Source organism: Pyricularia pennisetigena, chromosome 3 (assembly GCF_004337985.1).
Source record: "Pyricularia pennisetigena strain Br36 chromosome 3, whole genome shotgun sequence".
Taxonomy (NCBI): domain Eukaryota; kingdom Fungi; phylum Ascomycota; class Sordariomycetes; order Magnaporthales; family Pyriculariaceae; genus Pyricularia; species Pyricularia pennisetigena.
The window spans coordinates 2,912,745-2,927,824 of record NC_043742.1 but is presented as its reverse complement, the minus strand read 5'-3'; positions in this window follow the sequence as shown (position 1 = coordinate 2,927,824).

Sequence of the window (15,080 nt, the reverse complement as noted above, 5' to 3'; positions counted from 1 at the left end):
CGCCATATATTCGGCTTCGGAGGGTGTGGTATGGAATCCCGTCTTCGATAGCGGACCTCCGGATTCCGGCGCCAGCGGTGACTTGGATACAGGCTTGTTCGATATCATTTTCATGATACTGCTTCATTTTGGTCATAATTGCTATAAAGTAAAATTTGGGATTAATTGGCTAAAAATTGCTAGATATCTAGGACTTTTACTTAGGTGGTTGAGAAATGGGGTTCCAAAAATCAGGTGGTTGGTCTTGGGGGGTGGTGCGAGTTCCTGGGTTCCGACTTATTGCTTAATTGCGGCGTTCGTTATACCTGTGGGTTAAATTAACCCAACGACCGCGCTCGTTTTAATTTGTGAACAATTTGTCGCATTTGGCCGTTTATGGCGGGTATTTGCATTATATTCGCACGATACACGCAGAAACTAGTATAAAACTGCATATAATCAAATATTTAAATAGAAAAAAGAATAGAAATTGTGAAAATAAAAAAACCTGGGTAATATTATTTGGAATTTTGTAACTTGAAAAACGCAGAAACCATTGTTAATAATACGGGTTACTAGCAGGGGCTGAGGCATTAATCTGGGTGCGGCGTGGTGCTAAATAGTGTTGTAAAGCCTGTAAATACAGGGATTAAATGCACATAATTTTGGAATTAATAGCTTAATTAATTGGTGTCGGAGACTTTGCTTTATCTCCCTTATAAACCCTCCGAAAGCAAAATGAGGGTCCGCACGCCAAAAAGCGTTCCGGTACCGCCAAAGATTTTCCGAAAAATTTGTTACATAGGTTTTTCAAAAAAACACCCTCATTGCTAGTCTGAAGGCCTATCCCTAACGCCCAAAGCTTTACAATTGATCCACTTTGTTCGTTTCGCTCCATTTTTTAGTTCAAGTGCGGTTTTGCAATATACCAGTGGGTCCCTGCAAAAATTGCTTTGGTTTGGGTTTTAGGACAACTTGTCGAATTTCGCCGTTTATGGCGGTATTTTCGGCATTTTGGCGACCAACACTCCGTTATAAAAAAATAAAGAGAAATCGTAAAATAAAGCGGTCTGTACGTCGGATATAGCATTCATTAGGATTGCTAGCGGCGATTTATCTTTTATTTGTATACGTATAATTTGGCGAATACGATATTACCTGCCCTTAATCCGTTTATGGCGTTACCATTTTTTCGATTTATAATCCATTTTCGGTTTCTTTTAATATTATTTTATATTTTTTGACCAGATTTTGAGACTTTTGCTCGTGGGGGCTAGTACCTATATGGATAGTAGGATATACAACTCTGGTGAACATACTGTACTATTTAAGCCGTTAAATAAGCGGATAGGTAAGGTATAAACATTTTGGTATATAATGTACCATCTAAACGCTTTTATGTTTTCACCAATTTTAAAGACAATAGAACCATAGTTTCACGGATCGGATTAGGTGTTTGAACAGACGGCCATGTAAAATCCAATTTATTATATTTGGCCTAATTACATTTTTATATTAAGAAATGGTGAATTTGTGTTATTGTTTCTACTTTTAATTTTATTTAATTATATTAACTTTGTAAACTAGGAGTTAAATGGACTTTATATACGTTATAACAGCAAAACACTCATATTAAAACTTTTTGTTCTTATTAAAAATTGGGCGAATCATTCAATTTTCTAATAAGTTACTTTTTAAAGTAAAACTAATAATACAATATTCCATTCAAATCATAGTTATATGCATTTTGCATCGCAGGATTAATGAGATTATACTTTGTTTGTTAGATAACACATCCGTATTCGACATTTTACTTATAATAATAAGTTAAATATAACAATATGTCCCTAAATTCGGTTATTAATATAACCGAAAAGACTAACTTAACAGCTTTTTTGCACAACAAATGATAAAAGTTCAGTCATTATAACCCAGCTTATCTCATATATCTACGACTTTTATTCATTTTCTCATTCGAATGTTTCATTCTGTACAGTATTTACACTGCTTATTTGTGCAGATACAATGCAAATACAGTACCATCACCCGCCATAAACGTAGTCTCAGGGCTCATCCCTGAAACCCAAAGCTCCACAACTGATCCACTTCGCTCCACTTCGTGGCTCAATTGCGGTTTTGCAATGTACCTGTGGGTCCATCCAAAGAACGCTTTGGCTCAGGTTTGAAGACAATTTGTCGATTTTCGCCGTTTATGGCGGTATTTTTGGCCTTTTTTTAACTGAAACTCCTTTATTATTCCACAACCACGCAAAATATTGAAAAAAGAAAATATCGTTGAAAATAGCGTTTAATATCGCTATTAGCAGCGATTCGATTTATTCTTTTATTTGCTATAATGGCCGAACTCGATACCACCTGCACTTAATCCGATTATGGCGGTACTGTTTTTTCGATTTTTTTTCGATTTTCGATTTTTTTAATATTATTTTCAATTTTTAACCAAATTTTAAATTTTTGCACTCGGAAGGTCGTATATTCATATATACCGTTATACCAAATTTTGTTTTAAAACCCGTACTATAAAACCCGTTGAATATTTGGATAGGTAAAGTAAATACACTTTTATATAGAATTTACAATCGAATCTCGTTTATATTTTTACTAATTCTTACGATAATGAAATCAAAGTCACAGCGATTAGAACACGCATATAAACAAACGTCCACGTTAGATCCAATCCTCTAATATTTGCTTTAAAAATCTTTTAATTGAAAAAATGCTAAATATATATTTTTTATCGATTTTTTGCTCTATTTAATTAATTTATTATTACTTTATTCTGCAGCCAGATTCCATGCATTTTGCACCTAGGGGATGGTATTTATATATTCAATATAGTATTTCAACTTGGTATATATATCGAATGAGATAAACCGTTAAATAAGCGGATAGGTAAGATGTATGTAATTTAATATATAATTTACAATGGAAACTCGTTTATATTTTTATCAATTTTTACAGTAATAAAACCAAGATCTCAGCGATTGGAGAAAATATATAAAAAGACTTCAACGTGAAATCTGAATTGTAATACCCGTTTATATCATTTGTCTATAAAAGGAAATGTTAAATTTGGCCTATTTTTCTATTTTTTGCTTTATTTAATTAATTAAAGTTTGTAAAAATGAAGTTTGTTGACGATTATGTATAAACTTTTAACGAAATGGGAATATTAAAATTTCTTTTTGTTTAAAGTTATTGGCGTAAAATATTCAGCTTTTCGACAAATTAATAAATAATATAAAAATACTAATAAAAGCGTTGTTTTAAACCATAATTGCATGCACTCTGCAATTTTAAGTCCGCTTCGTCATAAATATTCATACTTGGTTTCGTGCCAATATTATATATTATTATTTAGAACTAATAATTAAGTATAATAGTAAAACACAAGTTTTATTAAATATTAAAATTTCTTTCCCAATAAACTAGATATCAGGACGCGGTTTTCAATCCCGAAATTCCTTAGCTCTAACTAATCCAACGCAAATTACTTTATATTTTTATAAACTTTATTTAATATTTGACTTGGATATTAAATTGCATATTATAATAATATTGCCTTTTTTTGCTATTGTATTTTAAATACAATATATTAATTATACCGTTATTCAATTGGCTGCACCTATAAAAATGCAACTAACTATATTTAACGTGCGGTCGCAGGGCGTTTATAAGGCCTTTTTATAATATAATATATATAACCACTAGAAACGGCGAAAAGCGACATATTATCGTTGGTGGTACCGCCATAAACGGCGAAATGCGACAAAATGTCCTCAAACTAGAACGAACGCGATCTTTTCGGCCAATGTAATTGGTCGAAAAGCCATGTGGCTAAAAGGTATATGGAGCGCTCGGTCCCCACTGCGAAGCAGGGGGGTCTAGTCCGAGCACTGAGACTACCATAAACGGCGAAATACGACAAGATATCCTCAGACTAGAACGAGCGCGATTTTTTCGGATAATATAAATGGCCGAAAAACCATACGGTTAAAAGGTATATAAAGCGATCGATCCCCGTTGCGAAACAGGGGGATTTATTTTAAACACTGAAATTGCCTCATTATTATTAAAACAATTTTTGGGTTCGCACGCAGTAGTACAGGGTAGCTAACTCGTAAGAGCACGGTGGGTATTATAACCGGTATAGTGTTACGACCATTTTGTCGGGTCGATACCAGTGAGGCCAGGAGGGGTTACACCCCTCCTAACGACACTCGACCAGAGAAGACACCGACCGACAGGGAACAGGATTACGTAAGGACCCAATGACGTGACACCACGAGACTGCCAAGGAAAATAATACCATTGATCCTTTAAAAATCATAATAGATTAAGGGAAGTAATTTCTGCGATTTACCAAAGATTAGGAGGTATTATATTGGGAATATAGTTTATATAAAACGCGTTTATTACCATATAAATTGATTCAATTTTTGGATTGCTTAGCAGCAATTAAATTCTTATTAACCATAATATTTATTTGAAAACGATTATAATTTTACCCGAATTATTAGAAACCCCAACTATTTAACCAAAACGTTTAATTGCTATAACCTACAATATTTTTCTTTAAAAACAGGTTACCCGATATTTTAATCGTAATATGTTAATTGCTTCTATTCAGTATTTTGCCTTGAAATATACCGAATAGTATCCGACAACATGTTTTCCCAAACGTTTAAAAATAATACCCCTAACATTCTTGCCACGTCCAGTAAAACGGTGCAAACAACCACCGTTCGACCTAAGGACGATAGCAATATCGACGATAAGGAAAATCAATTACGTAAATAAATAGTTTAAACTATTTAGGAATCCCAGAAACAAACGTTCCGCGTAGCCTAATTTTATAAAGAATTACAAACTTTTCGAACCGGTGCTAATATTTTTTCAACCTTTTTTAATAAGCGCGAAAAATTTGAATTTAACCCCCCGGTTATACTTGACAAAATACGCGGACAATTTGAAGGATATCTGGTATAGATACGTATTTATGAAGCGTTTTATTTGGAAATTGTCCGCAGCGAAACAAAAAAAGTGGTGCATACGGCCATTTTTTTCGCGGACGAGTTCTGTCCTGGTTCGAGCCTCTGTTGCAAAAGTAGTTCGATATACCTTTTTAAAAACGACGCCAGGAAATTACCGACATTTTTTCAATTTTTGCAGGGTACGAACGCATTCTCCGCTCTTTGTTCTAGGAACCCGATAAAAAGCGATAGACCAAATGTAACCTAACCAATTTACGATAAAGTAAGTTAGCCTCCGCTTATGCACCCGAGTTTAAAAGGTTGGCAATTAGGCTGGGTACGACCGAATAATTTAAGATTTGATAATTTCATTAAGGATTGAAATTTGAAATAAAAAACGAAGTGTCCAAATTCGACAGACCCGAGGATTTCCTCGAGTACGTCGAATTTGGTATTAGATTAAATAATAGAATTTACGAACGGCCATAAAAAAACAAAGAGGATAACGAATATTCGTCGTTTTAATACGGTAAATTAATACGGGACGCAAATACCAACACCAGCCGACAGACCCAAAAAACAACGCATGGTACCAATCCCGTTACATATTAAACCCGACTTATAGCATTGCGTATAGTACCTATAACGGCTTTACAGACTTTAATGCCATTCAATAGAAAAAGCCTCGCAAGGATCCCAAAAGCGATAAATGTTGTAAGTGGGATAAAACAGGGTATATCGCCCGGAATTGCCCCGAGAATCAGAATAAAACACCCGATTTCCCTTCTAAACCAAGGAAATTGGGAGGATTTAACGCAATTAACAACCAATAAATAATATTTTCGGACCTGTACGAACTAATAAGCTGGACCGTAAGCTACCACGACAATTATATAACCCATAATAATTTGAAAATGGATGCAAAATAATACCCGTAAAAACTTGAAAACACCCGGACTTTAGCAATGGGAGACCGCGTACTTATTGGAACTAAACCACCAGCGAAATTAATTTAATAAACCGCCAAATTATCCGAATTTACGGAGTTAAAAACCTTAAAAAACTAAAACCAATACCATTGGAGTAAACCCACCGTATCCGAATAATTTAACAAATTTTAGCGAACGAATCTAATAATTAATTAAAAGACGAATCTAGCGAAGAAGAGGTTATACCTTCAACCTTATACAGTGCAGCAAAGGAAAATAACCCCTATATATACGAACAAAAGCCAGTTAATTTATACCGAAACGACCAATTGATACAATTCCCCGGAATACCATTTCGAATACAAATATAAAACCTTATGAAACCAATGAATCTAATTTTCGGAAACCACCCGATTTTAAATATTAAATATCCCAAACATATAAAAATCTTTTGGGTAAAATGTTTTCGAAACAATTGCGGGTTACATTTTAGCAATAAAATAATCCACGACTTTTTACCACGACGACGCAGAATGATAAATATCCACAAAATATATACCATTATTAACCTACCCAATTGCGAAATCAAATAAAAATTTAATATCGAATTAACGGTAGTTCTTACCCCCTGTAACAATTATTTTATAGCATGCTGCAGGTAAAAACAATTTCCATGGTACGATTGCATCCGAAATATATATAAAATACATATGTTAACCAAAATACAGATATGGTACGAAATAAAATTACGATAACCAGGACCCGTATTAATAATTAAAATCGCGTGGAGCCCCAGCGTAAAGAATAATGAAATACGCACGAACGCACGAAAAACACCCGCACCAATAGGACATCCATTCGATTAAATTAAAATTAAAAATAGTTATACGCACCAAAGCAAAAAAACAAAAGATCCACGACGCGAGTCCAGCAAGTTAAAAAACTAAAATGGCCAAACGGTATAAGGTACCGGACAGTAATAATAAAAACGGAATACAAAACCCTCAAGGTTATATAAGCTACGAAGGCGGTACACGGATATATACTTTTACATATATAATCTGACTGAAAACCTATACGATCGTTCCTTAGTAACGGAGCATAAAATAATTACATTTCCCCAAAACTCGTAGAAAAACGACGGATATTTCGGTAATAAAAGAATATCAATTATAAACCGTAAAAGCAAGCGCAGTTTTATACTGGAACGGCACTATCGAAATAAAACCCGTACATTTTTGGATGGAAAATTTTAAACGAAATAAACAAATCACTTTAAAGATTACGCAAATAGGGAATAAAAATAGAATTTCAGGAATTCTTTGGTTTAAGAAAGACAACCCAAGGATAAATTGGATTACCGGCCAAATCCAATATAAAAAGCACCTGATTATTAAACGACCTCCAGCACCGCAGGGTTTATGTAGGAAATATAGGGTACGGAAAAATTAAATAAAATAAATGCGGTACTTGTAGGAAAAACGACCAACCCTAAAGCTAATATCGAAGAAAAGCGATTATTGAGAGGTTAAAACCAATCCGGCCATGTAATACCAACGACAAAGGAACAGATTAAAAACGGCAAAATCCCAGAAAAATACCAAATTTACATACGATTATTAAACCAAAAGTTCGAAACCGAATTACCCGAATATAACCTGTTCAACTGCAAACTATTATTGAAAAAAGGAACCCAGCCAAAAATCCATAAAATATACGGTTTAAACCCGACACAAATTAAAACTTTATCCGGATATTTCGCAGAACATTTTAAAAAAGGTTATATTAAATCATCGATATTACCAGCAGGATACCCAATCCTTTTCGTACTAAAAAAAGACGGAAAAGTACGGTTATGCGTGAATCACAAACAATTAAACGATGTTATAATAACAAATTGCTCCCCGTTCCCACTAATAGGAAAATTCCGAAGTATATTTTACCAAATCCAATAGTTTACAGTATTAGACTTTAAAAACATATAATTTAATCCTTATAAGGGAAGGCGAAAAATGGAAAACAGCATTTTGCCCTAAACGAAAATATTACAAATATTTGGTAATACTTTTGGGTTCTATTAACGCCTCCGCGACGTTCCAAACTATAATTAACCACGTTTTCAGGGAGTATTTAAACATTTCTGTCGTTATTTACCTGGATTATATCTTTATTTTTTCCAAAACGTTGGAAAAACACGGGAAATTGTTCACACAGTTTTCCAAAAGCTACGAGACGTTAAATTTTTGATTAAACCCGAAAAATGCATTTTTTACAACAAACAAATCAACCTTTTAGCATATATTATCGCTCCTGGGGAGATTAGGGTGGAAAAATTGAATATCCAAAAAATGAAAGAATAGCCCCGACTATAAACCGTAAAAAACGTTCGGGGATTATCTGGATTTGTAAACTTTTATAAAAGTTTTTTAAAAATTACGGCGCGATCGCCACCCTATTGACCAACATATCCAAAAAAGATTTAAAATTCCAATTGACGGAATAAATAAAACAAGCTTTCGAATAATTACAAAACGCAATAGCACGAAAACCAATTTTCAAAATACTAAATCCAGCAAAACCTTTCGAAATCGAAACCGACGTATCCGATTATATAATCGGAGGATAATTTAATTAACAAAACGAAAGAAAACGCCTACACCTTTGCGCCTTTTTTTTCAAAAAAGCTATAAAAAATAAAATTCAATAACCAAATCCACGATAAAAGATTTATAGGTATTATCCGAGTATTCGAAAAATGAAAACTATAATTATTTGGAATTAAATATAAAATATTAATTTATACGGATTATAAAAACCTAATCTACTATACCACCAGCAAAGTATTGAGCAAACGACAAATCAAATGGGTAAAATTCCTATTAAAATTCTATTTTAGGATTATTTATCGAACAAGAATAAAAAACGGTAGGGCCGACGCTTTTAACCGAAAACCAGATTGTTGAAAAACAATACCCAAAAAATACGAAAGGCTTTTACAACAAATAATAACGGAAACCTTTTACCGGTTTACCGAAACCTTATTATAACTAATACCGTAATTATACCGGAAGAATTACGAACGATCCAAGGAAATAAAGCCTATGGATACCAAGGAATTTCCAAGATATAAAAACGGACAAAACAACATTATAATTTTAGAAAAATACGATAAAAAGTACGAAAATCCATTAAGAATTACGGACTTTGCGCAAAAGGCAGGTCCGCAAATTATAAATCTTATAGGTCTTCACAACCTTTACCAAGCCCTAGCAAAGTGTGGCAGATTATTACAATGAATTTATCGTTAAAATACCATTTTCCAAAAAGCTATTTATTAAGATAAACTACGATAATATATTAGTTATAATGGTCAAATTTACCAAATACGCCTACTTCCTGCTTTAGAAAAAAAACAGTAACGCCGAAAAAATCGTCTCTATATTCTTAAAAATAACTGTTAACAACGACGGATTTCCAAAAAGCAGTATTACGGATAAAGATAAACTTTTTGCATCAAATTTTCGGAAATGTTAATGGAATAATTAGGGATCAATTATAAGATATTTACAGCATTTCACCCGCAAACAAAGGGACAAATGAAACGAGCAAACAAAATATAAAAATGATATTCAAGGTACTATGTAAAACATAATTAGGATAATTGGGTACGACTGTTATTTACGGCATAATTCGCGTATAATAATTTCAAAAATGGAACTATTAAAACATCCCCGCTTTATACAAATTACAGATTTAATCCTACCGTATATGGAGAACTAAGGACCACAATTACCGCCCCACGAACCGATAAACAAGTAAACGTATTACGGGAATTTTATCAGGAAATCCAATAGAAATTAGAATTCGTACGAAAAGAAATCACCAAATACGCCAACCCGCATCGGATAAAGGGACCATATTTTAAAAGGGAAAAGGCGTTTATATTATTCGACGAAAATATTGAAACACAACGGCCAAATAGCAAATTTGGTTTTAAAGAATTTGGGTCTTAAAAAATTAATAAAAAGATTAACGAAATTAAATACAAATTATTTTTACCAAAAACTATAAAACTCCACCCCCGTTCCACGTATTATTATTGGAATTGGCATTATACGGTACCAATATATAAAAAACAATTAAAATGGACGCAAAATAAAACGTATAACGTCGACCAAATACAGGACCATAAACGCAACCACGGCAAAATAAAATACCTTTTTAAATAAGAAAATTATGGACACGAAAAGAATATTTGGGATTTTTTTAACCATTTCCAAAACTGTTAGGAATTATTCCGCCAATATTATCAAGGATTGCATTTGCGAGCAAATTAGCCAAAAGGAGGACAGCCTAAAAAAGTATTATTTACTATTCACAGAAGTTAAAAATCGACCAGGATTCGAAATCATACCACGAAACGGATTTATAGAGAAATAATTAACATATATTACGAATTGAAATATATGAATAAAAAAAATTCACCAATTGAATATTGTGCAAACACATTTATTTTATTTAACAAAAAAGGATTTAAAGGATTTATTAGGAAAGACGAATCCCAGACAAAATTGTAATCCGGAAAAAGCGATTCCAGAGATATTTTAGGGAAAATTTCGGCCGATCGCCGCCGCTTTTCCTGTTTTATTTCCTCGCGTTCCACCCAATTCAATTCCTCCAAATCGTTAATCCCGCGAAATATAGCTCGCATTATTTTTTCAACCCACAATGTTTTATTATTTTCGTAAACGAAACAATTTCGCTTGTTGCGTATAAATCCGTTTTTCGACCGCCTTAATTTCCGCATCCAGTTTCCAGTGTTAACGCCCGATGTAAGGAATTTGGGCGGCCGACAAAACCAATTCATCGTACCCAAAACAGTTTAAACGAACATAGTCCATATAACGAAAAGAATTTTAAGGAGATATTTAAAAAAAATGTTACGCTTTTGGTATAGTAGGGATTATAAAAAGGTATTTTAATAATATTAGCCGATAATCAAAAAAAGGAGGGCGTGTCGACGTTCTGTCGACGAACGACTAAATTTCGATTTGGAAACGCGATTGGATATAGCGCAAAAAAGTTAGCAAAGGAGGAATATGGAAATAAACACAAAGATGAAAGGAATACGAATTATTTAAAAGTTAAAGGGATTTGGTTAAGGGAGAGGAAACCTGGTATTACGACCAAATAATCGGGTTGGTACTAGTAAGACCAGGCGGGGTTACACCCCTTTTAACGACATTTAACCAGACAAAACACCGACCGATAGGGAATAGGATTACGTAAGGATCCAGTTACATAATATTACGTAATTGCCAGAAAAAGTAATTTTAATGATCCTTTAAAAATTATAATAAATTCAAGGAAGTGATTTCTGCGATTTACCAAAAATTAGGAGAAATTATATTGGGAATATAGTCTATATAAGACGCGTTTAATGTTATTTAAATAGATTCGATTTTAGGATTGTTAAACAGCAATTAAATTTTGATTAACCTCAATAATAATTCGAGAACGATTATAATTTCACCCCCGTTATTAAGAGCCCCAGTTATCCAGCCAAGACCTTCAGTTGCTTGAACCCACTGTACTTTATCCTAAGAACAGGTTTTACGATACCTCGATCGTAACATATAGGGTAAAGCCCATTCGCTAACCTTTAGATGCAACTCTTATAATGTATAATAAACGGATAAACCCATAACCCAATTTCGGCATTAATTATGCGTTTTGCTTTACTAACCCCCTTCTCGGATAAGGGGTCCTTAAAATCCGGATTACCACTAAAATATGGATTATTATTTTCTATATATAAACATGGCTAACGCAGGGCTAATTCTATTAACTACCCTGCATCTCCCAATAAGGGTTAACTTAAGCTAGTATTATTAATTACCCTGCATTAAATGAATATATATAAAATAAATAAACCGTATACGAGTTAATATATACAAAACCTTATATATCACGTCTTTGTCCATAATTTTAATCATAAAACAAATACGATATATATAATCGAACTTAATAGTTTAATGCATTTACTGTAATCTATTTTATATATACGTTATTAAAGTGCGTAAGTTCGAATCCCGTTGTAATCGCTGATTCTATGTGCATACATAGGCACACCAGGCCGTTAGGGTGAATGAGCAGATAGGCTCAATAGGCCGCAGGTGAGTCACATAAATAAGGCCAATCATGTAATATAACCCCGCATTCCCGCAATACGGATCGAAGATCTGCGCCTACGGATTCGAACACGTAATTTGCAACTTGGCCTCAAATTCATCGAATTATCGATTGAACGATATAACAATTAAACACATCGAATATGTAATAACGATATATTCTCTTTATTACCCGGTAGCAGACAGTTATCTGCCATTTTAACGTTCCATTAGCCTTGTAGGTAATCCACCTTTCCCCGCGTTCAAAATCAAGCTTACTCTATCTTCTAGCGTCCTTAAATTGTATATAAAAGGTATGCAAAAGTCCAAAATATAAATTTCGCTGGCCTACATTTTAACAATTACGTATTGTAATTGTTTTAAACTAAGCCAATTTGTCAGTATACGGTTATAGATATATGTTGATTATATACGTTGTTTTGCATATAATGGACCCAGTTTTATTGATAGATGATCCACAATATATGATGCCGAAATGTGGCTATCGGGGTCATCGGATAAACGTTAGGTACCCCCTAACCGCACACCCCCAACAACCGCACCCCAAAGCTAACAACACTTCTATTTTCACTTTCGAACTTCTATCATAAATGTTTCCATAGATTTTCTGTTTTTGCATTACTTTTTTCTAATTTCGTTTCTTTATTTTCAAAATGACAGAATATACCAAAAATCGGTTTATTTCCGCCGTTAACGACGTTCAAAATGGCGAATCAATTACAAAAGCATCCCAAAAATGGGGTATACCTATAAGCACCCTTCGAGGTCATTTTAACGGCGCCCAATTTAAATAACAAACAAAATAACTATTTTAAAAACTTTTACCGGAATGGGAAAAACATTTAACTAATTGGGTGTTTACCCAAACCGTTTTAAGCCTTTTATCAACGCATTAAAATTTTTGTTTTTTTGTGGAACGAATTTTTTAGGCCGCCGGAAAAATCAAAGGTTTAAAAAAAGGTTAGATAACCCGGTTTTTGGTTTTTTATCCAATCCTTAAAACCTAAAGGCCCCGTCGAATAATAAAGCCCGTGTTAATGCGGTTTTTACGGAAATAATTCAATTATAACGGTTTTATATTATAAACCCCGTTATTAACGATATTAAACCAGAAGATCGGTGGAATATCGACGAAACCGTTATAAGAGAAAGTTAGCAATTAAACAGCCTGGTATTAAAGTTTATCGGGATCCGGCCGTTACAACGAAAGAAAACCCGGAACGTGGGGTGGGACGAATATAATTAAATACTAATTGGTTACGGGCGTTACCAAATTTCCATTGGTTTTATTTAAGGGAAAAAGCGTATAATAATAAGAATTTCGGACGGATTTAGGCCTTTTCGATAATTTGTGATTTTGAATAATTAAAAACGGGTAGACAAATAGTTGAACGGTTATAAAATGGTTAGAAAAGGTGTTTATTCGTATGCCCAACCCAATACCCCTAAAAACGGTTAGTGGTTTTCGACGGCTATAAATTACACATCGCGAACGAATTTATGCTTATTTACTTCCAAAATAACATTTAACTCCTATATTCACCCTTTTATTCGTCGCACGTTTTTTAACCATTGGGTTCCTTGGTTCTTGGGCCGTAAAAGCAGGGTAATTAATGTTAATTTGGATTCATAAGCCAGTTTTACTGTTTAACGGTTATTGAAAAGCGAAACCTTTTAATCTGCTATTAAAAAACCAAATCAAAAGCATTTACTGGAAGAATTATCCAATTTAATTGGCATACGACTGGGTTATAGCCGGTAAACTTGGTTAAAGAGTTTTTAACCGTTTTTTATAAGAAAATAGCAGCGTTAATGGCGAAAAGAAATAATGGTTTCTAAAAGTACAAAACACCGGAAAGTCCAACCGAACATATTAACGACCTGTTTTTCTTTATTTGGAAAACCCTTAAACGACTCGAAATACTAGATTTCAATATAGGTAATTTCCCGGTCCGAAACAAATAACGCCATTTTACGGCTTTAGTTTGTAAAAGTCCAAAAAAAGTTCGAAACCAAAAATATTTTATTGGTTTAAATTTAGCAAAAGATTAGTCTATTTAAAGCACAGTTGGAGGTAATACGGCCGGTTGAAAAACAGAGGGTGGTTCCGGATCCAAACGAGCTTCTGGTAAACAAATAAAATATAATTGGATTACAGGAAAATAAGATAGAAAACTGGGAATCTTTAACTAATAAAAAAGGTTAATAAACCAGAACAGCCTAAAAGCGATTATATTTTTGTACGTTAACAGTTTTATTTTTAAATCGATTTCCGAAACGCGAAATTTCATTGTTAGATCTTGGGGGTACGGTTGTTAGGGGGGTGCGGTTAAGCGGTACCCAACGTTATTAATTACATTGTATATTATAGGAGTTGCGTTATAAAGGTCAGCGAATAAGATTTACCTTATACCAGGGATAATACCAGCCCTGTACCTATAAACTAGTTACTCTGCACCACTGCGTGCGAACCCAAAAGTGGCTTATACGGTAATAGGGGTGTTTTTTGAAAAACCTAAATTTCAGGTCTTATTTCTGTGATTCTCGCATCCCTACAGCACGTATATTGACCAAACTATTCCTGTTTTTGTGCGAGATTGGTGATTATAAATAATGTTTTAACACCTAAGCCCCCTGGATTCACAATAAAAATCCCTAAAAACTGGCGGTCGACTTAGGCCTAATTTTTAAATATCACAGCGTTCGCTAGCATTGCAAATCCAAAATTAGTTTGGCACTTTAATAGATTATTCACCGCGCTGTATTTGGCTTAAATCTTAAATAGGATCCACGCTAACGAAATATGGCTCAAAACCCCTGTATTCGTTCGCTAATAACCCATTCGAATTAATTTACTTAATGGGGTTTACGCCGACAACTTAGGTGTTACGACCAGACAATTGGGCCGGTACTAGGGAGGCCAGGCGGGGTCACACCCCTCCTAACGACACTCGACCAAAGAAACACCGACCGGCAGGAAACAGGAT